The sequence below is a fragment of the Coregonus clupeaformis genome, unplaced genomic scaffold (assembly GCF_020615455.1).
Source record: "Coregonus clupeaformis isolate EN_2021a unplaced genomic scaffold, ASM2061545v1 scaf2821, whole genome shotgun sequence".
NCBI classification, from domain to species: domain Eukaryota; kingdom Metazoa; phylum Chordata; class Actinopteri; order Salmoniformes; family Salmonidae; genus Coregonus; species Coregonus clupeaformis.
The window spans coordinates 8,945-16,457 of NW_025536275.1; positions in this window are offsets into that span (position 1 = coordinate 8,945).

The window sequence follows — 7,513 nt, forward strand, 5'->3', positions numbered from 1 at the left end:
GAGCCAAAACCAAGATGACAGAGTATCACTGGGATCTGACATGCTTCTGAACTCTCCCTCTGCCCAGTCTCAATCTGTTATCATGGGTGTTATCTCTGGATGTGTAGGTGTGAGTATGAAAACAGACAGCGCTGTAAATCTTGGTGAGCATTATAATCTAGCAGACATCTCCAGACCTGGAGGCGTGTGAGCCAGACACACTCCTGTTTTCACTGAAGTGCTGTTGGTGTAAAAAGTCACTCAAAATCTCTGTGATAGAGAAGCATATAGGCCTGCCCATCACAGTTTCCCTTTCACATAATCTCCCCATCACATGCTCACATTAGATTTGCAGCTGGATGTTAATGGTTTGTATAATGTGATATTGATTCAGCAATGTAATCAACAAATACATTATCTAGACTACATGTGGCTATATATCGATGAAAGAACATTAAAGGATGCTCTTTCGATTGGGCTATCAATCGATAATGGGCTCGCGCTCCACCTGCTCTCCATTAGAAAACGCAGTTTCATAGGAGCGCTTACTGGTGATCCACGGAGAATTTAGCTGAGGCCAAATCTCAGGACACAATCATGAACGGTAAATTAACCCCGGTTTTGCAGGATTCATTTGGGGCCCTCTCGTTCTCAGAACAATGGGCGTCTGAGCTGGGGCATAATTGGGGAAGTTTGGTGCGGAGGTTAGTCAATAAATGATTGATTAAATGAACATGTAGGCTACATATACGATTGTGTGTCCAGTCACCTCATGCGCCTTGACACCGCTGTTTTCGTGAAAACAAACCACCACATACTTGTTGAAACCACCGCCCAAACACCACCGACGTTGTAGACATCACATCAATCCAGTTGGAAAACATGGGCTTTTAACAACGAACGTTTGATCTGTCATTTCATGAGCTTTGTTTGGATGATGTAGTAGCCATTGCGTAACGCTAAACGCGACAAACCAGCATGAATTAGCAGAATATTTTTTTTTTAAAGCCGAAATGGCAACAATGTATCCAACAAATTGGTTATTGCGAGACGTGTGCTGGCTCGTGCTACAATGCATCAAATTCCACTCACCGTAAGAATGTCGAGGCACGCTTCGCAGCGTTTCCCCCAAATTCTTGCAGGGACAGTCGTAGGCTAACGTTACTCCTTTTTTAGGCTGCTTCCTCGCTGGCTGGACAAAAACAGACCAAATATGTCAACGCGGAGGTTATAAATTTAAAAACAAACAATCAAACGTGCAGCTGCCTCCCTATACTGCCTAGCTCCACAATGAAGCTGTGGATTCAAAAATGACTAAAATGTAAATTGACTTGTCAAACGGCGTGCATCCCTCCTTTAGTAACGTTCTTAGGACGGCAGAAGCTACATATAGAGATGAGGAATCGAATGAGGGGAGTTACCACAAAGTCGCGCGGGCGTGAAATTGAAGGAGAAGCATGCCCAAAAAAATCGATTTCTCCAGCTAGGAACCAATCAAGAACATGGCCTGAGGTTAATTTAAAATAGGGATGATGTCATATGCTAAACCACCGCCCCTCCTTTTATTTTCTGTGCGCTAGAGGGCCTTGCCCCAATGCCCCCATCCCTCACCCCCTCCCTCATTCTCTGTGTATGAAGTTCCAAAATCCAGCTGCATGGTTAATATTTAAACTACTGTAGGCCTACACCGGATGCCTTTAAGGCCAAACAAATAGGCTAGGCTACATAAGTATGTATACACTAGTCTGTAAAGGCTTCAGTTTGTTCAAAAATCGATTTGAATGCAATTGATAGTTTCTTGATATCAATTAAGAATAGGCATATTTATTCAACTGAGAAAGGCATTGTTCACGGTCCTGGTTAGGTCTTATTTATTAGCATAATGTCACTGTCTGATGAAAACCTTGTAACTCAGTTTTTGCAAAGCAGTAACTCAGTGTACTCTGAGCATTTCATGACTCTAGGACCAACAACATTTATTCAAAATAGCTTCTGAAGTGTCATAATTGTATGTTTGTTAATGGGAAAATATTGTCATTTTTTAAATTTCCTTAAAATGTTATTTTCTGGAGATGAGGTTTTCATCAGACAGCGACAATAAGGTGCATCTGTTTATGGTGCTTATGAAGATAAAGAGCCTCAGCATGACTGCCTACAATGGGAGTGGCAGCTTGTTTCTGTTCCCTCAGTTGCAGCTGCTGGCTTTACAATAGGAATCAATGAAAAGAGGGGGAATATACAAAGACTATGAGATTGACAGAAAGAGATTGAAAGAGACTGCATCGGGCCAAGAAATCTGACAACTAGTTTGTTATACAGCAAGACGACAAAGAGGAAGAACGAAGGAGGGGCACAATGAAGGAGGAGGCTTTGGGCAAAGAAAAGTCCCAACTCACAGTGCCAGGAGAAGAGAGGGTTAGACTGGAAACCGACATAATGCATTCACTCTGGACTAGAGTGATGTGAAAGATGTAGACATAGGGATCCTCACCTTTCAAACTACCTTTCTTACAGTGTGTGTGTGTTGACCTCACCTCATTATAGTGTGTGTGGAAGCGGGTGACTCATACGGTCCGTCTGTCTGACCCCTCTGTCTGTCTCAGCTATTCACAGGGCTCTGGCAGTTGTTACATCTGCAGCCTGTCAGCCTTTCCTATCTTCTAGGGCCTATTGCTGAGACTAGGGAACCCGAGAGCCTCTCCCTGACGCCGTAGCTTTTATATTATGTTTGTGTGTGTGTGTATTCGGCCGCAATCCAATATCCTTAATTGGGTTGTTAGTAAAACCATAAAATCCAGTCACTTCCTGGTTCTGCCCACCCACCTCAATGCTCTGTAATGTTGTCCTATAAGGGTGTGGCTCAGTATTGGTCTCTATGGGAACTGGGATTAATTGTTAAACCAAAGGGGTTTCTTTCATCACCGTTTGTCTTGTTGGCTCACAGTCTTTCAGTGTGGTCTTGTTGTTTCACCCATCTGCCAAAACAACACTAACCCTGGCCATACTTTGTGTGTGCAGCTCCAGGTACAGCTGCAAACACTGCCCACGGCACAGAGAAAACAACCATGCAAGCCCACACACATCCAGAGACGCTAACAGACAGACAGAGAGACCGGCAGATATACAGACAGACAGACCAGCACACACACGTACACTCATGCTGAAGAAAAGGGTCATGGTGGTACATTTCTGGCCTGGGTACGAAGTATTTGGTCCACAAAGACAACAATTAGAGTGAACCTCATCTCAAAATATGATGGAAGTCTAGTGCGTCACCACTTTACTCCAGTAGCCTCTCTAGATCATCATTGTTTGGCAGTCTGGAAACGTGAGGCCACCTTTGACACACTGGAACACATTATCAAACGGCAAATTAAATACTATAGAAATAACAATGCCACAAACACCAAAGACCACACCTTATAGACCATTACCTCAGAGTAGTCATTGTGTATTGAGGGCACCATGTAACAACCACAAGCATACCCACAGGTCATAACAGGTATCTACTACAAAATACATATGTTAATGAAAATAACCTGTATGAATAAAGGTTAAATGAAAAACAATATGGAGGTGTAGTGAGATACCCAATAGCCTGGATGATTCTCTTCTCAGCACTCATCTTGAAAAAACATGTACTTAAAAACGTGGAAATCAATCAATCCACCATCATTAACACAATAGAAAAATCTAATAATTTATTATTGAAATATTGAGTTAGCATGGGCAACCGAAAAAAACAAATTGTTACAATTTAAGGCCATGTGGCAAATAATAATGCAGGCACTAGGGACGGGGGTGTGAGCATGCGGGTCTTGTCAGAGGAGATGTACTCCTATTCTCGCTATACACCAAGTCACTTGGCTCTGTCATATCCTCACATGGCCTGTCCTATCATTGCTACGCAGACGACACACAATTAATATTCTCCTTTCCCCCTTCTGATAACCAGGTGGCGAATCGCATCTCTGCATGTCTGGCAGACATATCAGTGTGGATGACGGATCACCACCTCAAGCTGAACCTCGGCAAGACGGAGCTGCTCTTCCTCCCGGCGAAGGACTGCCCGTTCCATGATCTCGCCATCACGGTTGACAACTCCGTTGTGTCCTCCTCCCAGAGTACAAAGAGCCTTGGCGTGACCGTGGACAACACCCTGTCGTTCTCCGCTAACATCAAGGCGGTGACCCGATCCTGTAGGTTCATGCTCTACAACATTCGCAGAGTACGACCCTGCTTTACACAGGAAGCGGCACAGGTCCTAATCCAGGCACTTGTCATCTCCCGTCTGGATTACTGCAACTCGCTGTTGGCTGGGCTCCCTGCCTGTGTCATTAAACCCCTACAACTCATCCAGAACGCCACAGCCCGTCTGGTGTTCAACCTTCCCAAGTTCTCTCACGTCACCCCGCTCCTCCGCACACTCCACTGGCTTCCAGTTGAAGCTCGCATCTGCTACAAGACCATGGTGCTTGCCTACGGAGCTGTGAGGGGAACGGCACCTCCGTACCTTCAGTCTCTGATCAGTCCCTACACCCAAACGAGGGCATTGCGTTCATCCACCTCTGGCCTGCTGGCCCCTCTACCTCTGCGGAAGCACAGTTCCCGCTCAGCCAACAGTCAAAGCTGTTCGCTGCTCTGGCACCCCAATGGTGGAACAAGCTCCCTCACGACGCCAGGACAGCGGAGTCACTCACCACCTTCCGGAGACACTTGAAACCCCACCTCTTTAAGGAATACCTGGGATAGGATAAAGTAATCCTTCTACCTCCCCTTACCCCACCCCAAACATTTTTTAAAAAGTGGCTATCATAAGGTGAATGCACCAATTTGTAAGTCGCTCTGGATAAGAGCGTCTGCTAAATGACGAAAATGTAAAAATGTAAATGTATGTAGTTGTTTGTGTGCGTCTGTAAGTTGTTGTTCGTAAGTGTATGTTTGTATTTGGTGTGGAAGAAAATAAAAACAATGAAAACACATAATCAGCATCAAGTGGTGTGCACTTACACACAGTGGACACACCCAGTAGACTACTAGAGTGCAAAAACAAAGAGTGAGTCACTGATATGGGCATGGGCCAAGAGCCCAGCTAAAGGATGGGCAGCCAGGACAGTACATAATGGATGATGATATTAAGGTTTAGTGGACTGGAAGGAATGATGTGCTGCATCAGCCGCCAAAGGCTGCTTAGGAAAGGTACATTACCAGGCAGTGGAGGCTGCTGAGGGGAGGACGGCTCATAATAATGGCTGGAACAGAGCGAATGGAATGGCATCAAACGCTTGTATTTGATACCATTCCACTGATTCCGCTCCAGACATTACCATGAGCCCGTTCTCCCCCATTAAGGTGCCACCAACCTCCTGTGTTACCAGGATATGGGTTCAAGTGTTCTATTTAAGGAGATCTACCATCGCCGTTTCCATATCTGGACTGTGCCGAATTTGTGCATATTGAATGTTACATGAATTGTGTAAATGTATCTATGGTATTTGTTGTACTATAATACATTTAGTCTTCTGTTGTATTATATCCCTATTGTCTCTGTCTAATAAACAGATGTTGGGTGTAAGGTTGTCTATCCTCCTCCTGTAGGATCTTATTGTCGGAGTCTGAGGGGTCAGACATGAAGGATGCAAAAGCCATTATTCCCCCTTCTGGTAACTTCAGGTAATTACATCCTGAGGTAAACTCATGATTTTCCTTCACACGCTTTATACTGTAAACTTGACTACATTTACATTTACATTTTAGTCATTTAGCAGACGCTCTTATCCAGAGCGACTTACAGTTAGTGGGCCTAGAGTTGAGCTTCATGCAAATAATATATACAGTGGCTTGCGAAAGTATTCACCACCCTTGGTATTTTTCCTATTTTGTTGCATTACAACCTGGAATGAAAATTGATTTTTTGGGGGGTTTGTATCATTTGTTTTACACAACACGCCTACCACTTTGAAGATGCAAAATAATTTTTTTTGTGAAACAAACAAGAAATAAGACAAAAAAACTGAAAACTTGAGCATGCGTAACTATGCACCCCCCCAAAGTCAATACTTTGTAGAGCCACCTTTTGCAGCAATTACAGCTGCAAGTCTCTTGGGGTACAGTGAGGGAAAAAAGTATTTGATCCCCTGCTGATTTTGTACGTTTACCCACTGACAAAGAAATGATCAGTCTATAATTTTAATGGTAGGTTTATTTGAACAGTGAGAGACAGAATAACAACAACAAAAATCCAGAAAAAACGCATGTCAAAAATGTTTTAAATTGATTTGCATTTTAATGAGGGAAATAAGTATTTGACTCCTTTGCAAAACATGACTTAGTACTTGGTGGCAAAACCTGTGTTGGCAATCACAGAGGTCAGACGTTTCTTGTAGTTGGCCACCAGGTTTGCACACATCGCATGTCAAAAATGTTATAAATTGATTTGCATTTTAATGAGGGAAATAAGTATTTAACCCTCTCTCAATCAGAAAGATTTCTGGCTCCCAGGTGTATTTTATACAGGTAACGAGCTGAGATTAGGAGCACACTCTTAAAGGGAGTGCTCCTAATCTCAGTTTGTTACCTGTATAAAGACACCTGTCCACAGAAGCAATCAATCAATCAGATTCCAAACTCTCCACCATGGCCAAGACCAAAGAGCTCTCCAATGATGTCAGGGACATGATTGTAGACCTACACAAGGCTGGAGTGGACTACAAGACCATCGCCAAGCAGCTTGGTGAGAAGGTGACAACAGTTGGTGCAATTATACGCAAAATAACTGTCAATCTCCCTCGGCCTGGGGCTCCATGCAAGATCTCACCTGTGGAGTTGCAATGATCATGAGAAAGGTGAGGAATCAGCCCAGAACTACACGGGAGGATCTTGTCAATGATCTCAAGGCAGCTGGGACCATAGTCACCAAGAAAACAATTGGTAACACACTACGCCGTGAAGGACTGAAATCCTGCAACGCCCGCAAGGTCCCCCTGCTCAAGAAAGCACATATACATGCCCGTCTGAAGTTTGCCAGTGAACATCTGAATGATTCAGAGGAGAACTGGGTGAAAGTGTTGTGGTCAGATGAGACCAAAATGGAGCTCTTTGGCATTAACTCAACTTGCCGTGTTTGGAGGAGGAGGAATTATGCCTATGAACCCAAGAACACCATCCCCACCGTCAAACATGGAGGTGGAAACATTATGCTTTGGGGGTGTTTTTCTGCTAAGGGGACAGGACAACACCACATCAAAGGGACGATGGACAGGGCCATGTACCGTCAAATCTTGGGTGAGAACCTCCTTCCCTCAGCCAGGGCATTGAAAATGGGTTGTGGATGGGTATTCCAGCATGACAATGACCCAAAACACACGGCCAAGGCAACAAAGGAGTGGCTCAAGAAGAAGCACATTAAGGTCCTGGAGTGGCCTAGTCAGTCTCCAGACCTTAATCCCATAGAAAATCTGTGGTGGGAGCTGAAGGTTCGAGTTGCCAAACGTCAGCCTCGAAACCTTAATGACTTGGAGAAGATCTGCAAAGA